This window comes from Corvus hawaiiensis, chromosome 8 (assembly GCF_020740725.1).
Source record: "Corvus hawaiiensis isolate bCorHaw1 chromosome 8, bCorHaw1.pri.cur, whole genome shotgun sequence".
In the NCBI taxonomy this organism is placed as follows: Eukaryota; Metazoa; Chordata; class Aves; order Passeriformes; family Corvidae; genus Corvus; species Corvus hawaiiensis.
In genome coordinates, this window is record NC_063220.1 from 2,236,317 (window position 1) to 2,259,484 (window position 23,168).

At 45.7% G+C, this 23,168-nt stretch overlaps 1 long non-coding RNA gene across 3 annotated transcripts; it reads right to left on the bottom strand.

The window, feature by feature from the left end:
- Positions 1-1,959: 1,959 nt before the first annotated feature.
- LOC125329060 lies at positions 1,960-14,252 on the bottom strand. Of its 3 annotated transcripts, none has more exons than XR_007205025.1 (5): positions 13,815-14,252; positions 11,644-11,765; positions 7,419-7,519; positions 4,326-4,448; positions 1,960-3,293 (listed from the first exon to the last, which is right to left on the bottom strand). It is a non-coding gene; the product is annotated as an uncharacterized LOC125329060 (long non-coding RNA). The 3 variants fall into 3 exon arrangements; XR_007205024.1 differs by adding an exon at positions 12,118-12,262 and having other exon boundaries at positions 1,960-4,448; XR_007205023.1 differs by having other exon boundaries at positions 1,960-4,448.
- Positions 14,253-23,168: the final 8,916 nt, after the last annotated feature.

Consider the following 23,168-nt stretch of genomic DNA (forward strand, 5'->3'; position numbering starts at 1 on the left):
GAAAGTGGCAATATTTGGGAGGTAGGTTTGGGGAAAAGGAGGACAATTCCATTACCATCCTGACCCCTGCACAGCTGTTCAAGACAAAAAATATGGCAAGCAGCCTTCTGCACAAAGAAAAATCCTTATAAAGCTTTCTGAGGTTAAAATATTACTCTAAATATAATTCTGAAATGTCTTTCTCTTTGAAAAACACCTAAAAGCCACCTACAAGCTACATTTGAAGAACAAAAGTTATTCCAAAAAGCCATGATTAATGAGCAAAACATTTTGAAAACTGTCCTATGATTTGTTCTATAGTTTTTCAAGTTGAGATATTCATTGAAACAAACCCTGTGAACGGCTCCCTTTTGAATGACTCAGCATTTTCCCCAAGGAAAGGTGTCATTCCATATTTGTCAGCCCTCCCTATCCTGAAACACCATGAAGACCCACCATGTGGATCCCTCCACCCAGACATGTCCTTCCAGCCAGGGATTTTGCCTAGCAGGCAGCTGTAAACCAGTTGTCATTTTTTTCTCCCACCAGTATCTTTCACTCTTGTGCTTCATCCCTCAAAAACTCTCCTTTTCCCTCTGTTACAAAGACCTGGATGCAGGAATTGTGAGTTGCAGCTCTTAGACAAGATACAGATGTACCCATTAGGCCACTACATCCATTCTCCTTATTAAAGATGAAGCCCCGTTTTATATATTTAATCTTGATTTAGTTAACATTTCCAGTGAAAGACAAAAAGCTTCATGTCTCCCTTAATAATAGATGTAACCAAGCAATATCCTGTAATACAGAATTGTGTTGCTTTTTAATCAAACTCGCTATTGCTTTCTTCTTTTAAATTACAGATGATCTGTTCCTTCCCAATTTGTCACTCAGCAATGCAGCAATTCCACAAAACCACGTATTTTTAAGAAACCCTGAGAAACATCTTGTAATATTCATGCAGCAATGCCGTGTCTTTTTAAACTTTCACTACCTGTGTATTTTAAAGCATTTTTTTCCAATGCCCTTGCTACCTAATTTGAGAAACAAATCCACAATCCCAAGCAAAACTGAAGGTGGACATTTGTGTCCTTGTCTAGTCACTAATGTCCATTATTCCCATGTATTACAGTGGTTTATCAGCTCGCTCCTTTAAAGAATTTGACAGGAGTTTTTTGCCTTTGGCAATCCAGTTGCAGTCTCATTCTACATCTGTTTTGATTGTCAACCTAATTCTGAGAACAGTCAAAAACCTAGTCAGATCTCTCATGAATATCTTGGCAGGTTATGGCTTATTTAGGCTACAAGTAGCTCTGTTGGAACAGCTTCCAAATATACTACAGATTGACTCGCACAAATATAAATCCCTCAGTGTTTACAATTCCTTCCTGCAAACAATTAGGAAAATGCCTCATTGAGCAAAGATGCAAATAACAGTCTGCAGCACCTCCACCAAGTTGTGCCCCGGCTGGTGCTGAGCCTCCCTGCCTGCCTCAGTTTCCCTACTTACCTGTCTGCCTCCTGCCCTGCCTTCCTGGCTTCTTCTCTGCCTGCTTCCCTGTCTCCATTCCTGCTTCTCAGCCTCCATTCCTGTTTCCCTACCTTTTTCTCTTCCTGCCTCCATCTCTACCTGCCTTCTTCCCTGCCACCCTGCCTCAATTCCTGCCTCCATGTCTGACCCCTGCCTGCACCCCTGCCTCCATCCCTGTCTGCATCTCTCCTTCCCTGTCTCCCCCCGCCTTCTCTCCCTGCTTTTCCTCCTTCACTGCCTCCCTGCCTCAAATCCTGCCTCCATTCCTGCATCCCTGCCTCAAATCCTGCCCCAATGTCTACCTCTCTGCCTGCACGCCTGCCTCCATCCCTGCATCCCTACCTCCATTCCTCCATTCCTGCATCCCTGCCTCTCTGCCTCCTTCCCTGCCTCCCTGTCTCGATGCCCATCTCCCTTCCTGCCTTCTTCCCCGCGTTCCTGCTTCCCTGCCTCCCTCCTTGCCTCCCTCCCTGCCTCCCGTGCCGCAGGCTCAGCTGCACGCGGGCTGAGCTCTCCTCCAGCTGCAGCAGCAGCAGCAAGGTGAAGCGCGGGAGCTCTTCAGGGAGGGGAGAGCAAATTAAAGCTCACTGCAGGAAAGTTGTGCCCCTGGCACTCTGCTCATGCAACAGCTGCAGATACAACAACGATCATCTGACATTCTGACATATACGTTGAGCAAAGCAGCGAGCGAGCCAATGCCGACACAACCTCGCGCAGGGCTCCGAGTCCCAGCCTTGAGCAAAACAGGTGTATGACATCCTGTTGCCAGTCTTCAGAGGTTATGGGTACGAGGAGAGACATCTGAGAGAGGAGCAGATGAAAATAACAAAGAAGGTTAAGGCTCGGGTTGACAAGCTCATTGATAATATTTTAGATGGAACAGACCTGCACGTTGACTACAAATTGCTCCTAATGTCTCCTGTAGACTGCAGGCCCCAGTCGAAGTGAAAATGGGCTCATTCATTACTTTCCATGAGCAAATTTCTGCAAAAAGGAACTGCTGCGACCCAGAAACTCCAGATGTCCTTCGGGGCTGAGGCTGCAGAGCTGCCTTGGTGCCAGAGCAGCAGCATTATGTCGTGCAGCCTTCGGGCCTCCGTGTAAATAAACAGGAGCAATGAAATCCTTCAGTAAATATTTTTGAATTTGGTGGAAAATCCTGTTGCAGCATTTTGCTTTTTAATGTTCTGAGACTAATTGATTATCTAATAGGAGGCAAGGACACTGCCAGGAAAGGCATCGCTCTCGTGTTAGCATCCAGGACTTGGCTCTTTGTGAAATTTCACTGGAAAAAAACTGCATTCCGAGAAGAATTTTAAATCCAGTCTTCTAAATTTTCACATTGTAGACATTCTGGCCCAGAAACAGCACATGGGCTGCCATTCCTGGAAGTTCATTGCTTCAAGTCACATAGCTCCCTGGGCTAATCAGCCTTTACTAAGTTGCCTTATTTTGGAGAAAGAAAACACGTATTAAAGTGAGGCCATGTCTCCATAAAAGATGCTCGGAAGAGCACTGTTGGATATTAAAGTTAGCATCTGCTATTGTCTGGTTAACAATTGGCAATTACCATTAGTTTCCACTGTGGCTGATGGAGTCACAGATGGCTGATTGAGTCAAGTAAGTGCACTTATTCCTGTGGAGGGTTGTGCTGTAGCAGGAAAATACTCACACTCACATCACCCTCAATCCAGGCAGAAAGTCATGAGGCAGCTTCCAAAAAGTCACTTCCAGCTTGTCTGGCCCGTTTGAGATAAATCCCAAAAGATGCTGTAAAGAAGGGCTGTAAAACCAGAAAAATTAGGATCCAAACTGCAGTCAGAGGTTAAAACACACAGCAAAAATCAATTTATTGTGACCTGCAGAGGTACCACTGTCATTACAGGTAAAGCTGCTGGGAGAAATTTGGGTGGTTTCTGCTCTTTTTTCATAAAACTGGCTTGCTCTGCAGCACATTAAAAACATTCTGCTAATCACAATTTATCATGTTTAGTGGAAAATCTTCGCCACTTGGTTTGCATGTCCTTAATTAGAGATTTAGTAAGTAGACAACTGTTTAAACACAGTCACTTTGCCTATTAACATCATGCACCTTGGTTTGATTTAACACCTATGACTGCTAATACATTGTGCCATCCCATAACGGGACTTTTATGCTTCTCGTAATTCCGAGGGATTAAATTCAAACGTGCCTTTCACTTCTGCATGTTGGATTTCTCAATTCCTGATAGCTTTTACCTGGTGTCTGGTGCACTTTTCACCAGAGCAGACTTTGAGCATTTTCACCATTGTCACAGCCCAGGGGATGTCCTCCTTAACTGGAGTGCTGCTGTGGGTTGTCCTTTCCCAGCTGGAACATCCCTGCCTTGCCCCAACCAGAACCAGTTCAACCCCCACCCAACACCTAAAAAATGTTTAAAGGTACCCAGTCCCTGGCAATGCCAATGAGAGCCAGGCACCTCCAACCCTGGCTTAAACCAATGTTTGGTGTTTCCACCCCAGGTGGCATCACTGCTCCTGTTACTGTGAGATCCAAGCTTTGCCAACCCCTCCCGTGCCAGCCACTCACAATCCCTGCAGTATCAAATCCTGCTCTTATCCTCCTTGGAACACTTTGAGGATTATGATCACTTTCCTTGAGCCAGCACAAGAGGATCAGCTGAGCTTGGAACAACTGCAGACAGCGCAGAAGAGTCAAATGAGGCTGAGGCCACCAGCTGGCTCTTGACCATCTCAGGGGAGTTTGGATCAGGTCCTGAGTAAATCCCAGGTGTGTTTTGCTTTGAAAAAATTTTCCTAGATTAGTTTTCCAGACCTAATACATCTTCAGAGACCCCAGACATTATTGGATGTGAAGATATCCATAGCAGGGAGTTGGAACTAGATGATCTCTAAGGTCCCTTCCATCCCAAACCATTCTGTGATTCTATGTGGAGACCTAGAAATAAAAAAACAAAAAATCGAACCAGTGGAACTCCTTTGTCTCTATCTCATTTCTGACAAGCATTTTCAAAACACCTTTGCCAATCAGTTCTTAAAAAGCAGCATTACCATTTTCTGCGAAACTCTCTCCGGGGTGTGTTTACAGCATGCCTTGCACAGGGAGAGGACGGGGTGAGGACACATCACACCCACGGCAGGGGCTCTGAGAAGTGATTTTGGTGCTCTTAGCTCAGTGCCTGGGCTCCCTCGCAGCTCACAACTGCCCCGATTTGGCAGCAAGCTCAGCGTTCGCTCGCGAGGCGCACGGGGAGCTCGGCTGAGCGGCTCCTCAGCCGCGGCACCCGGCCCTCCCTCGCCGCTGCCTCCCTTCCCTCCACACTTCATTCATTACCCAAAAAAAAAGGGACAAAACCCCCAAATCAGGCTCACTGTCGAGCTATCCCTCCCATTTCTGAGGACGACTGCCAAGCTAACACACAGATGATTTTTCTTGGCATCTTTATTTTTCGATGATGTTTTTTCAACGCTTAGCATTAAGCTGAAATATTGTTTGCCAGGGATCACTGCCCATCAGGTGCTTTATTACAGATGAAATTAGATTTCTTTACAGTTGCACTGGAAGAGGAGAGAGGGATAATGTGAGTAGCTTTTTAAAACTGCCAGTCATTTCAGCAAAGCAAGAAAAACCACCCTGCCCCTCCCCGATTAAAACTCTTTCCCTTCTCCCTCCCAAATTATAATTTTATTTAAATAAATAAATAAATGAGGGGAAAAAAAACAACAGCTAAATGTATTTATAGTACTGGGAATATATTTTTTCCAGCATGGATATTTTTATTCCTACAGATTTAACCATTGGTTTGCTTGGTTTCACTCAGCGAGCCGCAGCCAAAATCCCACAGCCCTTTACAAGAGCATATTCCCAAGGAATATCTTCTCCAGGGAAGGTGGGGGGGAAAAAAGAGAAATAACAAAACCCTAAAGGTAGGTTTTGGGAACATTTGGTGCCTGTAAGACAAAGCTCGTTGCCGCGGTGCCCGGCGCTGGCAGAATTCCATGCGATCCCGCCCGGTGCTCCGCTGTGCATCCTTCTCCTGCGCAGGGAAGGCACAATAAACCAGCCAACGTTGGCTCCCACACAAAACATGTTAACTTCGGGACATGCCAGGCAGCTTCCCAACCCGTGTACGCTTTCAAAAGGGCAGATTTATTTTCAAAGGAAACTCCTTTTGCACCTTTCTCTCTGAAGCCGCTTTCAAAGGGTTTGGTGGGGTCTGGGTGGGGTTTTGCTGTGGGAGGGGGGGAGGTCAGAGAGATTTTTTTTGGCCTCTGACGCAGCGAAGAAGCCTGAATTTTGCACCTGCATAATGCTAAAGGCAGAGGCTGGATAAAGCTGTAAATTGTTTAACAGCCAATCTGGAGAAGGAGCAGCGCACGAAAGCATAATACCTCTGGAAGGCTGGAGGCAAGATTCATTTAAACAGTTTTCACTGTCATCGATGTCACCAATTTGAAGCTTGTCTTGTTTACCGGATGAAGGTTTCACACTGTGTCAATGTTCTGCCAGGATTCGGCATTAAAATGAGCAGTTAGTACAAGTCAGCCATAAACATGGCAGATCTGTTAGACTGGCAGAAGCCACCGCGAGCTCCCTGGTGCAGCTTTTAAGCACTTGGCATGCTGCTAGCTCAAACTGGAGAGGGGGCTGTGAGCATCATTTGGGCCTGAGTGCAATGCACTTGAAATAATTACTTTAATCAGCAAAAGTTAATTACTTTAAATCATAAATTAATGGCGGAGCATTTGGCAGAGCCTGATGTGTGTGGCGAAGCTGTCAAGCAAAAATCACAGGTGAACCTGCGACCCCATCTCAATATCACTGGATGAAAGGAAGGAGCTCACCTACTGTGCGTGCCACTTCTGCCACATTAAAAAGAACTCTTTGTAACAGGAGAACAGCCACCTTAAACTGTCACCTATAAAAAAGGGACTATAAACAAGCAGATTGCTGCTAAGCAGGTGCTGCTGGAGGAGTTGGCCCTTGATAATAATAAGATCTTAAAATGGCATCTGCCTTTATTTTATAGCACAATTGGAAAGATGGTTAAAAGTAATAAACCCAGCTGATATGTTTTATGAGTTAGTAGTTAGCAGTGTTTGTGGGGGAGGAATCCAAGATTTGGGGGGGGAGATGCCGAAGACTGGGAGCAGCTTGAAGGCGCGTTGAGGAGAAGGGAGAGGGCACGGGAGCCACGTGGGGACCGGGGCTCGGCTGCAGCTCCCCGTCCCCAGCCCCACACTCTTCAGGTTGCATTTCTTATTTCACCTGACAGCCACTGCCAATTTGAGGCAGCGCCATGGAAGAGCCCAGGAAAGCAATGAAAAAACCCTTCTGCAAATCCATCCTTCTCACCCGCTCCTTAAGGAAGAGCCCGCGCTTGGCTTGGCTGAGTTTTATGTCATTGTTTAGGGAGACAGTGTGTGTTTCATTAAAAAACATTTGGACTACTAAAAAATAAAAGTTTATAATGTGCAATTTTCAAATAAACAACAAGTTTATAATAAACAACTTCAAAAATTTGCTGATGAAAACAGGAAGATAAGGCACGGTTATGTAACCACCACACTGAGCTCTGAGATCATTGAATCAATTCCTGAAATTCAATAGAGGAGAACTGAGAATATTTGGAGAATATTGACGTTGGTAAAAACACCTACAGCATTAAGGAAAATACTATAAGGTTAAATCAAACAAAAAAAAATTTTTTTGGTTTCTTTTGGGGGAAAGGGAGAATGTTTGGACTTAAAGTCATGAACACATTCATGTCTAAGGCCAGCTATATTTTTAATATACACTTTAAATATTGATATAAATACTAACATATACATCAAATATATTTCATTCTCTAAATTAACTTTAATTACAGAATCAGACTTTTCAAAGGAGGGAAAAAGCTCTGGGTACCTCAATACTCTGAATTTTTTCAGGGTGATCCAGCAATCCCAGTTCTATAACATCAGTGCATTAAGGGCACCTTGCAGTCTGCTCAGAGCCATCTATGACACCTAAGGACAAAACAAAGGTGAAAAAGTGTTATGGGCTGCATTCAATTCCATGAAGTATTTCTGCAAAATACAATGGGATAGAATTTTCTTTTTTTACTAGCACCTAAGAAAACACCTTTATCTCCCATCCAATCTCCTGTCTCATAAAAAGCTGCCAAAAGGGAAGAAGGACTTTGCAGAGCATCTCTCAGATGTCCCCTACCCCTGGTGACCCTGGATTAGAGAGTTCCCCCAGGGAAGATGTCTCAGACCCTCCAGTCATCCCTCCCATTGCTGACCCTCTTCCACTGCTCCTTGGGGGATTCCCAGGGGGTTGGCCTTGGGACACAGGGGGTGGAGCAGCCACCTGAAGCCAGAGGGGGGTACAGCAGATTCACTGGGTGGACTTCACTGTACTTTAAAATATTGAGTTTTTAAACTTTTACTTTGGCTGGGGGTGACAAATTACTAAATTTGTGTAGGGCTGCTGTTGTACCTCTTTTGGCAACCTGAAAAGTCCCAAAGCCTGCAACTTCTTTTCCCCCCCAGACAACCTCCTACTGCAGTTTTGTCCCTCTCCGGTGTGGAAGAGGAACCATCAGGAACTTCTGTTGCCAACAGCACTGTGGAAAACTGTTGATTTAGGCTGTGCTGAGGTTTGCTCTGAAGCTCAATAATTCAAAGGTGTCCAAATGAGCTGTGCATTGACAGCATTATTGGTGCCCCTGCTAATCCCACAAAACACACCAAACTGTAGAGCAGCATTTTGATTAAATTCCTCAACTTTCCATGATCCTAGACGCTGTTTTATGCATGACCTTGAATGCACATAACCAGAAATTTTCAATTCACAGAGACCTTCTCTTTGCAAAATATGGTAAGTGCATCAGGAGCGGGTGTCTAAGCAACAGCATCCAAAATTTAATCAAAGATTGCCTTGGACAACTGCAGAAAGTCAGGCTCTCCCTCAGCGAGATAACTTGCCAGAATACTCATTGCAGAGGTTGCCAGAGAGGTGACTGAATACAGAGGCTGAAATTACTTCCCTGGGCTTTCCTTTGTTCCACAGAGGTGCTAAAGTTTTTAATATTACTGTTTATTATAGATGTTCTTTTAGTCCGCAGCAGCTCGGGTCAGCTGTGGTGGATCCTGGGGTTGGGACCTCCAGTGGTGCCGAGGAGAAAACATCCCCTTAAACACCCCAAAAAGAGAGTATCAGTGATCCCACAACCCCAGAGCAGGGAGGAAACTACACAGACAGTGCCAAGGGGAGTAAGGAGGGGGGGCTTTCCCCAGCAAACTCCGGCCCTGGGGGAGCTTTATGAGGGGGTCACCACCACAAGTACAAGCACCAGCTTTTCCACATAAAATAATGAAGGAAATTTAATTGTTTAACCAACTACGATTAAGTGATGGCAGCCCAGGTGAACACCCTGGGTGCCACACTGAGCTCTGCCCCACAGCACGTCCAGCCAACGCCTCCCTAAAAACAGCAGATCCAGTTTTTCCATCTCCAGGACCATATGGCCTCAAAACACCGAGCGTAGCCTGGAAGGTGTTAGCAAATCCAAGGGAATTTGGATTTCTTTATGAGCTCCTCAACACATAAAATCACTCATGCTCTGCAAGAAGCTGGTCTGCTCATCTGGCACGGAGCTCCCGCAGGTTCAGCATGCAAAAGCCGCTTGGAACAATAAGCTGGAACGCAACAGTTTGTATTGCAAAACCTCGGGTATCTTAAATATTTACATCTGCTGGCCCCAAATCTCTGCTCTGCACCCCTTTTCCCAGGCCCTGTCCCTGGCAGGAGCTGAGCACACAGTGGCACTGGTGCAGGGCCAGGCAGCTGCCAAAGCACGGCAGCACCGAGAGACCCAGAGCATCGGAGCACACAAACCTTTCAGCCAGCAGACACCACCAGGAGCAGCAACCTGGGGGGACAGGGAGCACGGAACTGTGCTCTTTCACAGTTATTCAGGGTTGTTTCATCCACTCCTTTATTAGTATTCCACCCTAAACAGGCATTGAAGCAACTGGATGCTAAGAAAGGATGGACTTAACAGAGCATTCATTTTTTTTTTTAATATATTTTTCGTCCTCAGCACTCAGGCTGTTTCAAATTAAAGAGAATCCGGCTTCAGGAGTCGGTGCTATTTTAATCATTCCAATGTGTCCAGTATGGGAGATGAACTCAAAAGGTGAATATTAAAAGTAGTTGTGGAATTCAGTCATTTCACGAATGAACACATAATAGCCAAAGGCAAAACCGGAAGGCAACTTCACTTCCAATCAGTGTTTTCATTTTATTGAAACCAGATTGGAATTCCTGGAAAGAAGCCTACATATCACATCTTTAATACTAATTTTCATATACTCCAGTAAAACTGTCAGGGTGAATCAGTTGTTGAAGAAAGCTTCCTGTATAATTTACAGATGTACCTCCCTGTAGCCTGCGATTTTGTCCTGAATCAGAAATGTGGTTTTGATCATGCTCACAGATTTCCTCTCACCTGTACAGGTTTGCCTTGGCTCTAATTTGATTATTAAAATGGGATGTTTTACGGCAAAGCTGGTGATAAAAGTGAGCCAGCTGCTGTGTACCAGCCAGGCTTTGCTTATGTGCTGCTGTACATCCCCACATACATCTCGCAGAGGAGCTGCACGTCTGTACAGACACACAACCCCAAATCCATCTTTTCAGCATGAAATAACACCAGGAAACTGAACCACTCCATCTATTTGATGCAAACACCTCCCTAAAAACCATCAAACAATCAATAAGTGGCACTTCCAACAGGAGATAAGTGCAACCCTTGGATGGTGGCTGTAAGAGCCTTTCCTCCTAAGCCCCACCATAAACCCAGCGCTGTGTGTTTGAAGCGGGGGCCAGCGGGGCTGGGTGGCCACCAGCCACCGAGGCCGCTCCGTTTTGCACTGATAGCTGCTCTTTTTGTTTCCCCACGAGCTGCCAGGCTGCCAAATCCTCCTGCCAAATCCCTTCCCTGCAAGCTCGCAGAAGAAAGGAGAGCAAGAACACTCAGGAGCCCCCCCGGGCCTTAATTCCCTCAAGTGCTGCGTTACTCCCACCCTGGGAAGGAGGGATGGGGTCAGCAGTGGGATGTGGGGTTGTTGTACAGCTACTCCAGCTTGAGGAAGTGTCAGCACTTCCATTAAAGCTCCAGTAATCTGGGGTTTATAACTCGTCTCTAAAAATTTGCTCAGGCTGCAGGAACTTGGCAAACCAGGAGCGTGTTGTGGGTTTTTCGTTGTTATCCCCCCTCAGTTGTTAAAAAATCCATGGTTTGGCTGCTTTTAAAGCATCTTTTGACACGTGTATAAAATGTTTATTAGTTTTAGACATTTTTGGGCTTGTAAAACACAAAATGATCTTCATTATAAAAATATGAAATTTTAGGAAGCTGGAGGGCATCTCCAGAGACTTTGACACAAATCCTGATGAGGTCACATGTATAAATAAGAGTTTCCTTGTCTCAGACCTGTCTCCACCCATGTGCTTCACAAAACCAGGGCTCTGCACTGGCACAGGGAAAATTCCCTTGAGAAAAGTGAGGCAGCACCAGGTGAGCTGGTCAAGCCATGGACAGGAGGTGGTGGTGCATCACAGCAAAAGAGCCCTCTGAGCCCCTCCCCGTATTCCAGCATCACAGCATCCAGCCACAGGTGATAGAAAAATCTGAGCAGAACGTTGAAATCTGGTATTAAATATTGCAGTCCGTACTTAAACCATCTAATTGTGGGGGAGGGAGGGGAGAAAGTGCAGGAAAATGGCTGAGGAACCAGTGGTTAACCAGCCAAATATCACACACAACGTGTTCCCTCAGCCAAACCCTCAGTTTGGCTTTTTGGGGATGGGAATATGTTGTGTTCTTGCACTGGGAGTGGGGTAATAGTGCCCTGGCATCCAACTCCCAGCACCTCAAAACAGCCCTGCCCCAAAATAAAACAGAATATGCCCAATCCAACTTCTCTTGGTGTTTGAATTTCTGTCAGCACCATCTATTTCAATCCTTGATGCTTTAATTGGGTTTTTTTCCCAAACATAGGATGATTTTCTGCTTTTCAATATTAAAAAACATGCTTTAAATATGTAGCAGCACAAGCGGGTTAATGCATGAGCCTCTCACCTCCAGAGACACGGTTTCAAAGCTGGCTTGGGCTGTCACATCGTGGGCTCAGGGCTCCCTGGCACGTCTGGATGCAGCCATTCCATCACTGGCATGAAGGGATGGGTCATCACAGGGCAAGGCTGCAGCACAACACAAGAAATGAGGTTAGGAATTACATAAACTTGGAATTTCCAAATTAGATTCAACCCTTCCTCCAGTTAACAGCTAAATCCAGCAGCATCCATGTATTTAAAGTATATGGAAGTTGGGTAGAGGTGTTGTTTGCTTGAGACCCTGATGGGATTGGGGTTTTAAAAACGTGTGCTGAGGTCTGTTCCATCAGCAAAGTGTGTGAACACACCCTGTGCTTCAAGGTTATGCTTAAAAATTTTTGATATCTGATATATTTTAAATATTTATTGTTTATGTCGCAAAATTAACTCTGAAAGGTGATGGTTTTAAGGATGCTGAGGCCCAGGATGGTGGCTACACCTGGAGTTTGGGGTGCTGTGTAAGAAACTCGCCGAGCACCAAGGGTGCGTCACTGCCCTCCAAGCCGATAACAATATTCCATGTATCCCTCTGGAGCTCTTCCCTGCAGTGTGTGATAAGAGTCCCAGTAGGTATCCAGCACTCCCTATGGAATGGGAAAAAAAAAAAAGGAAGATATTGTTTATTTCTGTTGTGACAGAGGAAAAGCAGGAATTTTTAGCATCCCCAGACAATTATCAGTCTTGTCTCTCATTGCCTGACTCTGCCTTTTCCCAAAGCCAGACTTACAGATTGATCCCAAGGGATTGCTTCCTCTAGAGTCTTCCAGACTTTCTTCTAGAGTTACTCCTTGAAAAGTCCAATCCAAACCCTAATTTTCCTACTCATGCTTCTAATTAAAATATCCCCATACGTGGCCTGCATCAGCCATACACATCTTTGTTCTGCATTTCTGTCACCCCTCTGAACAGCTTCTCCTCAGGATTTTCAGACGTGTAGGACTGGAAAATTGGCTTCCCCAGCACCTCTCTTTTCCCAGTGTTGCAGCAACATCAACTTTGAGCAGCTCTCAGTGGATGGATAGAAATTAAAATTAAGGCATTTATAGCACATGAGCAAAAACCCCATCAAAGCCAAATCCTTCAAAAGGCACGGACCTGGAAATATGCCATTAACAAGGAAAAGGGTAAATACTAATTTAAGTGTCTGTTAAATGCAACTGGAAGTATTTTGCTTCCCAAATTTCCCATTGTAATGTGTGAGATTTCTCTGTATTTGGTCCCTTCTTATATTTTTCCCTCAGCTCCCGTTGCAGATCCCGTCACTTCCCAACAGCCCTGGGTGGGTGGATGATCCTTCCCTCCTCATAGGACAACTCTTTCCTTTTTGGGTTTGCTGAGCAATGTCACAGATCAAAAAATGTCACAACTGCATTTCAAAAGATGGAGATCTTTTATCTCTGTCTCCCTCAAAATTTGCACAAAGTGATATGAAACTTTTAAACTGAGATATCAGTGACCAGCCCGTGATCCCCTGGGGAAGGCAGGGACATCTCCAGCAGCAATCCAAGGACATTTGGTGAGCACAGCCCTAAACACCTTCTGAAGTAACCAGAATAAAAGAAGGAACAAGAACATTTCTGTGTAATAATATGGAAAATATAGAAAACCTCAGATGAACACAACTCTCTAACCCACTTTCACATCGGTGCTTCCTGCAGCATTCCAGTTTCATCAAATCATAAAAAAGGAACCCAAACCCAAGAAGGAACCAAGGAGCACCTTGAGAAACAAGAGTCCAAGATTCCATTTGAGCATCAAAGCTCATAATGGTTAAAAGGATGGATCCTGGGAAGCGTTTTTTGTGGTGCTTGGGCATAAAGCAGAGATAAGGCTTGGGATCCTAAAGTACAGACTGAGGACTCCCCTCTCCTGGCAGAGCACCAAACCAGCAGATCTATAACTCCCAGCATCATTTCATCACTGTGGAAACCTGGATTCCGCCAGATGAGGCTTCCTGCTGAAACAGTTGTCATTTTCTTGGAGGCTCTGGAAGCAGAACCAAAAGCCTCTTCAGTGTGAATGGGAGGATTGGGGAAGGTGGCGAAGGAATAACCCTTGAAAAAGGAAAAGCATGAAAAGCAAACAGGAATTCCTTAGTTAAAGACTTGTTCCAAGACCAGAGTCAGGTTTTCTTACCTGAATTTTGGAGAAGCAGCAAAGCCCGTTCCTTCTGCTTTCCTGGGAGACAAAGAGGACTCTGGCTAAGGAGGGGATGTTGGTGTTGCATTTTTGCCAGGGGCACGATGTGGCTGGGAATGTCCCCCTGCCCCAGCACAGCTCCAGCCCCAGTTCAGAAGGTGATTCCTCATTCCCCAGGGAAGTGGCACTGGAGGACAACAAGTGCCTTCCCCAGGGAGTGATTCAGAGGACTCTTCCCAGTAGGAAGCGATCCATGGGGATGAGGGTGTGTGCATGAGCCCAACAGCGTCTCCCAGCTGGTCATACTTGCAGGATTCCTTTTTTTTAAGGACTGAGAAGCTTTGGCAGCCAGCAGTGCCCATAAAATCCCCGTTACACGGGACAGGGAGACAAGAAGGACATGCTGCCACCTTCGCTGTGCCCTTCAGTGTAAATTACAAACCCCAAGAGCTGCTTCTTCAAATTCTGACTGGTTTTCTCCCTTCATTTTGGTTTCCAGCGCCTCAAACAAGCGAGCCTGCGGCTGGCAGGGAGTGTTGTGCGTTTTGGAGCAGGATGAGGAAAGCCTTTGTCCTGGCTCTGGAGGGCAGCCAGAGCAGAGGCCTCTGCATGGAAAGACACGTGCCTGGAGAAGGCAATATTTTGTCATATTTTCCCCCTTTTGGTTAGTGTCCAATATCACATCTCAGGTCACTTGACACAGACAATTAAAAAGAAAATCCCACAAACACTGGGAATAGTTGCAGGAGGCCAGAAAGAAAAAGAGAGGGGGAAAAAAATCAATTTTCCAAAAATAAAACCTCTCTCAAAAAAATGTGTCCAAACAGCCAGCACTCAGCACTGTGAATAAAATTATCAGACTCAATAAATATTTCATGCTGCCATTCTAATTGCCAAAAAAAAAGTTAATTTCTGAAGGAAAGATTTTTTCTTCATCTTTATTTTTAAACCCTTAACATAATGACTGAGTGCCTAGTACGAACTTGATAAATTTTTAAAAGCTTTCTTTGGAAAAAAATAAAAAATTTCAAAGCTGAACTTGAGCAGGAGACCACAGGGAAGTGTCTAATCTTTAGTCGGACGCCTGGCACAGCCCCACTCCGGCCAGTGCCAGCATTGCATTCTGACAGAACAAGTGTTGCATGAGATGTGAAGGATGACTCCGGTCTGCCGAAAAACCCTGGAGCAGGTGTTCCTCATCCTCATTTGCAATGGAGCATGGCCCCTGGCTCAGTGAGCTGGAGCAAATGCGCTGGCAGGCCCCATCATGTACCTGCGTGCTGAGATGCACTAATGATAATGGATGCAGGCCTATTAACCAGCCCATTTGTAATGGCACACAACGCTGATTGCTCGGGGAGTGAGTCAGCGCCTTTCCAAGGGGAGCGGGGCATGCCGGGAACCCATGATCCTCTGAGCATCCCTTCTGCTCGCCTGGGTCTACAACTCTGTTAGTCTTTATTTAATAATACAAATGAATACATGATCTGCTACATGATTATACACCAGGATAAGGCGCCGTGGGCAGCACCGGCGGGGTCTCGGGCTGTGCATGGGCGCTGGATCCGCGTGGGTTTGAGCGGTTCCCTGCCTGGGCTGGGCTTAATCTGAGAAGCACCAACTCCACGGAAAAGTCAAGGGTCCGACCAGCACGCCTAAGCTTGGGGATTTACAGAAAGCTGCTGCTGATCTTTGAGTGAATTTTTTGGCGCATCTAGGGAAAAACATTCTGCTCGGCTTCTACCCTTCATTGCCTCACTTTCCTTGGGAGGGAAAATCCTCCAAGAATAACCTTTAAAAACACACACCAGGGCTTAATTGAGGTTTGTGTTGTTCTTAAATAACTCCTCTGCTCTGTTTTATATAAATGACTCCCGCTGAAAGCCCGTTCCCCGTTTGTGGAATAATGAGGGAGCTCGGAATGGACGCTCCCGTAAAAAGCACTCGTTAATAAATAGATCACATTACTTGTAGGTACTCGATTCCAGGGCCAGCTTCGTTAAACAGGCCCTGTTGGCCCAGAACATTGCAATCAGCAGAATACACTGTAATTATTATTGTAAACTCAAGGCCTGGATTTGCCGGGTTCTTGGCAAACCCCAATAAGCTGCTTACGCTGCCGGTGCTGCAGCAGCTCTTCGGATTCCTCTGCAAAACGTGCAAAAGGGCCCTTTTGTTACATTTTTTTGCAAAATAGGTGGTTTGGTTGCCAATATGGCCTAGCAGGCAAATCTCTCCAATTATTTTCCTTAATAAAAGGGGTTTTTTTGCCCAGAAGACAACACAGGGAAATAAATGAGAAAGCTCAGCTCTTACCTGAAGTTGCAACAGCCACTTTGTATAAGTGCAGTTCCCTGCGCAACGCTTCACAATTGAAGCTGTGTAAGCAGAAAAAAAAGACAATTTGTGCACATAAATTTCTGCATCTCAAAATTATCTGGCACATTCCAGTAGCTTTACACCACTCCAATAACACCAACAACTAGAAATAAAGCTTAAAAGTTGATTTAATTAATTAGTTGAGTATCTTTATATCTAAAAGCAATTCTCTCCCATCAGCCAGATTGGATCCAACATTCCTAATTTTTTTCTGCTTTTCCCACGGCAGTCAAAGATTTCAGTTTGAATGACCACTCAGCCAAAAAAAACCAAACCAAACCTAATATAAAAGAGGCTTGTACCCATCACACATTCGCAGTGGTCAGGTAAAGGCCACAAATAAATGTCCACGCAGATACAAGCAAGAGATAATATTATGGGAAATTGGGTCTGCTGGCCCAGGAAATATCCTGTCCATAGAGTTCACAAAGAATGTGAGAAGAATGAGGGACTTGGCCATTAAATGCAGCATCCCAATATTCCCAATTATCCATATAAAATTTTGCTGTTCCTATTTTCCTTTGCTCAACTCGTTGCTTTAAAAACCCAACTTGGCAACCCAATCCCCCACCCCCAAGTCCTCACAACCCCCTTTGCTGGCAGCCATCAAAGGGGCTGGAATTTCTCTATATGTATTGTACAGTATATTTCAAAGGAATTTTTCTGCCATGCACAGTATATCAATACTCAATGTGGGAGTAATTTTACTTCTTAATTTATTGCGGCAGTAACAGCATTTTCAAACTGGTCATAAAATATTCTTGTACTCTTCTAATCTGGGTTTTCAATGTTCTATAATGGGAATTCTATGAATAATATTGGGAAGTGAGAGATATTTTATACGGTATCTCTAAGGGAACAGTGTTACTGCATAAAAGTTAGGTGACATGGGAGAGACTGATAGAGGTGGTGTTTAAAAAAAATTTACCCTTCAGGATTTGTCACATGAATAATAATGATTTAGTGACATTTTTCCTTCCTAAAAATCAAATCTACTCCAAGATAGGGTTACAAAAATATGTTCTAATTATGGATGGCTCTGAAGCATAGAGAGCAAACACAGCAAGTATCAGCTATCTAATGGCCATTGCAAACAAGCAAAATACCCTCTCCTGTCCACTTTTGAATATATTCTGATTATTTTTGTATCTTGCTATTATTGAGGCCCCAATGAGATCAAGGTCCTGCTGTAGGACGTGCCTCAAAAACAACATCCTGGTGGAAGGATCTGCACTCACCACCCACTGCAGAGAGGAGAGAGGAGAGGGGGGAGAAGAGAGTGGAGAAAAGAGAGAGGAAAGAGGAGAGAGGAGAGAAAGGACTTCTTTCCTCCTCTCCCAGGCAGGGCTAGAGATGGATTTCCCCAGACCTTAAAGGAGAGTCTGCAATGATGCAGGCACCAAGTCTCTCAAATCCCAACCCATGCTGCCTTTTAGGAAGCAAGATGAAGATGTCTTCCAGCCCCAGGATGGAATATTACAGGTGTCTTCCCAGGGAGGGCTGTGTGGATGCTCAGAGGTCCTGGCACTGCAGTGCTGCAGCACTTCCAGCAGTGCTTGGCTTCCCTGGGGGTTGTTTTTTGAATTTCCTTCCAAGGATTTTTGTCCTCTGATACTCCCTAGAGGTCAACAACAGCCCGGCTCACACCTTTTTGATTGGCACACAATTTTGTTTTGGCTGCAAAGAGAACTTTGTCCTTGCCCTAAATCAATGTTCAGCCCCGAGCTTTCCCACTTTGCAGAGGCAGGGTGGGCAGTGCTCCAGAGGGCTGGGGGCTGGCATTGCCTCCTTTCCCCATCCGTACCCACTGCCAGGAGCTCCAGCCTCGAGGCAGCACCCTTGGCTCCACCATCCTGCACACACAGACCCCAGTTTTTCCACGAAAGCTTCGTTTCCTTGCATTCCTGGAGCAGCAGGTTTCCCGTTATTGTGCTTTCTGTTCTTCAGCACTCCTGGTGAAATTTATTGTTGTAAAGCGCCCTGAGCACACTGGCAGGGAAAGACAATTACCCAGCATTTCCAGTCTCGGAGAAGTGTAATTGTGATATATCTGTGTGCTACCTTCCAACACAGTCCTGTGGGCTGGGGCTCATCTTTCCAATTCCACACGGTTGTCTTGATGCCCCCTGTCCTGTTATCCCTGCAGGTGGGGGCTCTCTCCAGGCTCCTGCACTTCAAAATATCCTTTCCATGGTCAGACCCAAGTCAGGGACTTGGGACTGAGGCACAAAGTGCGATGGAGGAACCACTGCCATCAGTATTTCTACTCATTTTAGTATAATTCAATTCACACCATTTAAAGAAGAGCTTTTCCCAAACCTTGTCTTTGGTGTAAAATTGGAGGATGCTGGGTGCTTTTTGATGGAAATGCTTTCCTGGGAAACATGCACTCATTGAACCCAAAGCATGAAAAGCTCAACAGCACACTGAACCAGTCCCTGCCCAGTTCTCCTGTGCCATAATTTTTGGATAGTGACCCAAAATGAGCCAAACCCAGCGAGGTCAGTCTGTCAGGGCAGAGTCACCATCCCAGGGCACATCACTCTAAAAGCCACACGAGGGGACCGTGTGTTTGGAACCAGGCAGCTGCAGCAGATGGTTCTGATCAGCCCCTCAGCAGCTCTCCTGGTCTGCACTGCAAGCTCTAAAATCAGGGATGAACCAGCAGCTTCTTCCCAGTTTACCCTGATGGTGGAGGAAGCAATGTTTGGGATCCCAGTGAGGCATGGAGTTCAGGGAATGGGCATTTCCAGGGCACACACTGTGGCTTTCTAAGGTCTCAAAACATCAGTGCATGAACTGCTGTCCCAAATACACCAATTTCCCCTCTTTTGTGTTTTTATTTACCGCCATTTGGGCATTTATTTGGAACTGAAGCACAGGGATACAGTTTAGTGATGGAGCTGGCAGTGCTGGGAAAACAGTTGGACTCAGTGACCTTAGAGGGCTTCTCCAACCTAAACAATTCTATGGTTCTAGAATCAAACACAATTGCACAAGGATGCCATGGGATTGGCCATCCTGAACTGATCCAAAGGTCCATCTCAGCTCCCAGAGACCACACCCAGGGAGGTTTGGACAAGTTGGAGCAAGGAGCAGGTTTCCTACAGCTGAGCTCTCTGTTCCCGAAGGTTTGAGTAACAAACTGTCCTGCCTGATAACTTTTGGTCCAGCTTTTAGTCCCAACATTTTCTCATGCCCTATCCCAATGCAGGAGCCACCTTTGACCCTCCTTAGAGCCTCCTTCTATACCTGCAGGTGTATATATCTTATATATCCTTTTAAAATCATTTTTCCTAATATTTCTCCATATAAATCATCCTTTCCCCCCTTTGACACTGCTACTGAGCCCTGACTGTGCACGAGTGCCTGTATACAAATGCCCAAGACCAGGCTTGACTATCCCTAAGCTGGTGTCTCCATTCCCTATAATCATTAATTATTTTACACAAGAAATGCCAAGCAGCTGGAAGCTCGGGAAGAATCGGTTATGAGCTGCCTTGAGAAGGATACGGGATGGATGCAAAGGGCAGGTGGCAGAAATCCCACATATTTTCACCATCACAGAGCTTCACATCAATCCAGTATTTTTTTGCAAGACCCAGAGCACGCCTGCTGCTTGGTCTGAGACATGAAGGATCTCATGTCTGCTTTTATGTGTGTTAGCCCTGCTGAATTCGCCTGTCTGTGAGCACAGCTGGGCTTTAGTTCCCTCTAAAGCTGACCAAAGGCAGCAGGATTTCCAGCATCACATGCATGGCTTTGCTCATGTGCACACCCAGACTCGTACACGCACACATATGGAAATTTTTCCACAAAAAACAAAGTTTCCAGGTAAAAAGAAGCCTCTGAGGTTACCAACAGTGCAGGTTAATTGACATTTTTTCAGTGTCACTGCTTGTGCCTTCTGGTATAGGTAAGGCTGAGAGGAATGATAATTTCCCTGCTTGGCTACCCATTTCCAGAGCTGATGGTCAGTGGCAAAACATCTGGAGCTCAGTGAGAGCTCCCTCAAAAAATTAAGAAGACTCTGGATTTCTGAGAGTTTCAGCAAGATGTTTCAAACAATATTTCAAGCTCAAATAAATTACTTTTTTTTGACAAAACAAAACAAAAACACTTTTTCAAGACAAAAACATTTTCCTGGACTATATCCAAGCTTTGCATTTGCCAAAATTTGAAGTTATGCTCGAGGGAGAGCAGAGTACCTTTGGCACATCTGCTGAAAGGAGGAGAACTGTGTCTCTGGCTATGGTGAAGGAGGAGGAATGTAGCAACTTAAGCCTGCTTTTTGGGGTCAGGAAGCACAGAAGAAGTGATGAAAAACAGCCCAAAGCAAAAGGAGAGCGATTTAGTTTCTCTTCCATGAGGCCGCCTCAGCGGCTCAAGGGAGGGAGGGGGGGAAGGAAAAGAGGGGAAAGCTGGAAAAAAAAGAAAAAAGAATGAACAAAAACTGAGGGTGGCTTGGCTGGTGCGTTTGGGGTTTGGTTTTTTCTCCCTTTCCCATCTGCAATGGCTTTCGTAGAGATATCAAAATCAAGAAGAGAGAAATCGGATCAAAGAGCCTGAGCAGATTTGCTGGTAGCAGAAAATACCGTTGGCACCTCTCTTTAGGTAGAGCGAGGACCACACGATTCCCCGCTATTGTTAAAGCGGGATTTTCCTTGAAGTCCAGCTAATCCATTAAGGGAGCAGCCTAGCAGGGGCAATGGGCCAAGACCCAATGCTCTGAGAGCTCTGCAACAGCTCTGAGAAAGCAACTCGAACAAACACCACGGTGCTGCTGCGAGGGTTGGTGTCTTATCCCGCCGCACAAGACAAAGGATTAACGCGCTTATCTGGGAGCAGCAAGTGAGCCCCACGCCGCCGCCGCCGCACAGGCACTTATAGGCATCGCTTAGTGGGCAGCAAGGAGGAAAAAAGGAGGAAAAAAAAAAGGAATCAATCAGCAGAACCCCTGGGGAGCTTGGGAGAGGGAGATTTTGAGGTTCTGCAGCTTGGCGCGGCATGGAGGGCCGGGGCACAGCGAGGGTGGTGAGGGGAGCTGGGTACAGGAGAGCCAGCGGGGCCCCTGGTTCATGAACCTGTCGCTCTAAAAGCTTGTTTGTGCTTAGCCAGTCTGCTGGAAGCACATCTGCTAATATCCACTAAAGAGAAAAATGGTGTAGGGAATATGTGGATGTCTTCTCCGCCTTGCTTGGGAAGCCAAGGACCAAGGGCACGATATTCTGCTTGGGGGAGGAAACAAGGGGAGCAAGTCCTGAAAGTACTGGGAGAAGCCGACAGGAAAACACAAGTGTTTTCTGGTCTCAGCACGGGTAGAGAGAGGGGGAAAAACACCCCCAATCCTGCTCAGAATGGTTATTTGTGCCCCTTTCAAGCCTTCCGAGGGGTGCCACAAACCTGGGCCTCAGCAGCAGGGTGGGAAACACTCAGGCACTTTCATGCCTCACCTCGTAGCCCTGACACCAGCACCTGGCACTGGACAAGATGTATTTTGACAGCCTGCCAAAAGCCCTTTTCAGGGAGGATGTGATGGCAAAAGCACGGAAGGGAGAGCATTTGCACCCATTTTCCAGATGCTCCAAGCCAGAAGAAAAAGCCAAGCAAGAGCAGCTCCTGCAGACACCCAGGTGGAGCTGCAAGGACAAAACACATCCTGTCCTGCTCCAGAAACACCCAGGGCAGCTGCTGCCACAGCTCCCAAGTAAAATGTTTTTGACAAGTGAATAATTTCATGTTACATTGACTGCAGGAATTAAATGATAATGAAAAAACCCTAAAGGGCTCAAATTAACAGTATGGAGGCTGAAGTAGTAAAGCAAAATTTATGGGGAAAAATAGCATCTATGGTCTGGGATCACAAAGTTTGTTTATTATTTTGGGTGGTTTTAAAGAAACTTCCTGACAAGGATTTGGGGTAGGCAGCAGCCACGACCAGAGGGCAAGGGAACAAACAACGCTCACCTCTTTCTCTGATTGCCTTGATAAATTCACTTAAGAAAGTGAGAATTGTCTGGAAGTAAAGGAGAATCCCCCAAGTAACAAAAGGAAGAAATGGAGGGTTTGTTCTTTTTTCACTGGAAATAGCATTTAAAATCTGTGCCAACCAGGAGAGCACCAGAGGTTTGGCATAAAATTGGACCCAGGCTGAATAAAGAACAAATAATTTGGAATCACACAGGCCTAAAACCACCCCCACCTGAAGAGCTCAGGACCTGAAGTACAAACAAAATTATAGAACAGTTTCTCACAGTATCTTCAGCCTGTTGCTCCTGAAGTAGAGCCCTCCTTTGCACAGGACATCATACCAAAAACACATTCTTGCACTACTCCAAGCTCTTATTGGGGTTGGGATTAGCCCAACCCAGATAAGTACAGCAAATTCAGGAAATTAAAAAAGGGTTTTCAGGAAATTAAAAAAAGGGTTTTCAGGAAACAAAGGGTTTTCAGGAAGGATGGGCTCCTGTACCCATTCCTGTACGAAGCCACAGGACTGGTGCCACAAGGAACGGGTGGCAGAAAGACTTCAGCGCCATCCATCATTGCCCGTGGCCAAGTGGCAGCAGCTTCTCCAGACTGTGGCTTGTAGAGGGAGGGAGGAGAGGGAGAGGCCTTTGGCTCAAAGCCAGCTCATCCCTCAGTTTTTCCCTGCTCCAAGGAGGTGACCTTGCTTGCCAACTTCCTGACTACCCCTTACGTTATGCGGCACATCACCCTGACCCGGTCCATTCGTCCTAATTATTATTTTGCCAGACTCACACAGTGGACACAGGATAGATTAGGGAAAAGAGGAAGGGAAGCTGAAAGGCCTGTAATGAAAATTTAAAGTTGTGTGACTCCTGCTGTTCGTATTTTTCCCATCTCCAAGTGCATCGAGTGTGTTTCAGCCCACAACTAATAGTAACTATCTTTTCTGAGCAGTAGTGCAGAGATGAGTAAGTAGGAGAATGATCCTGCTAATAACATCCA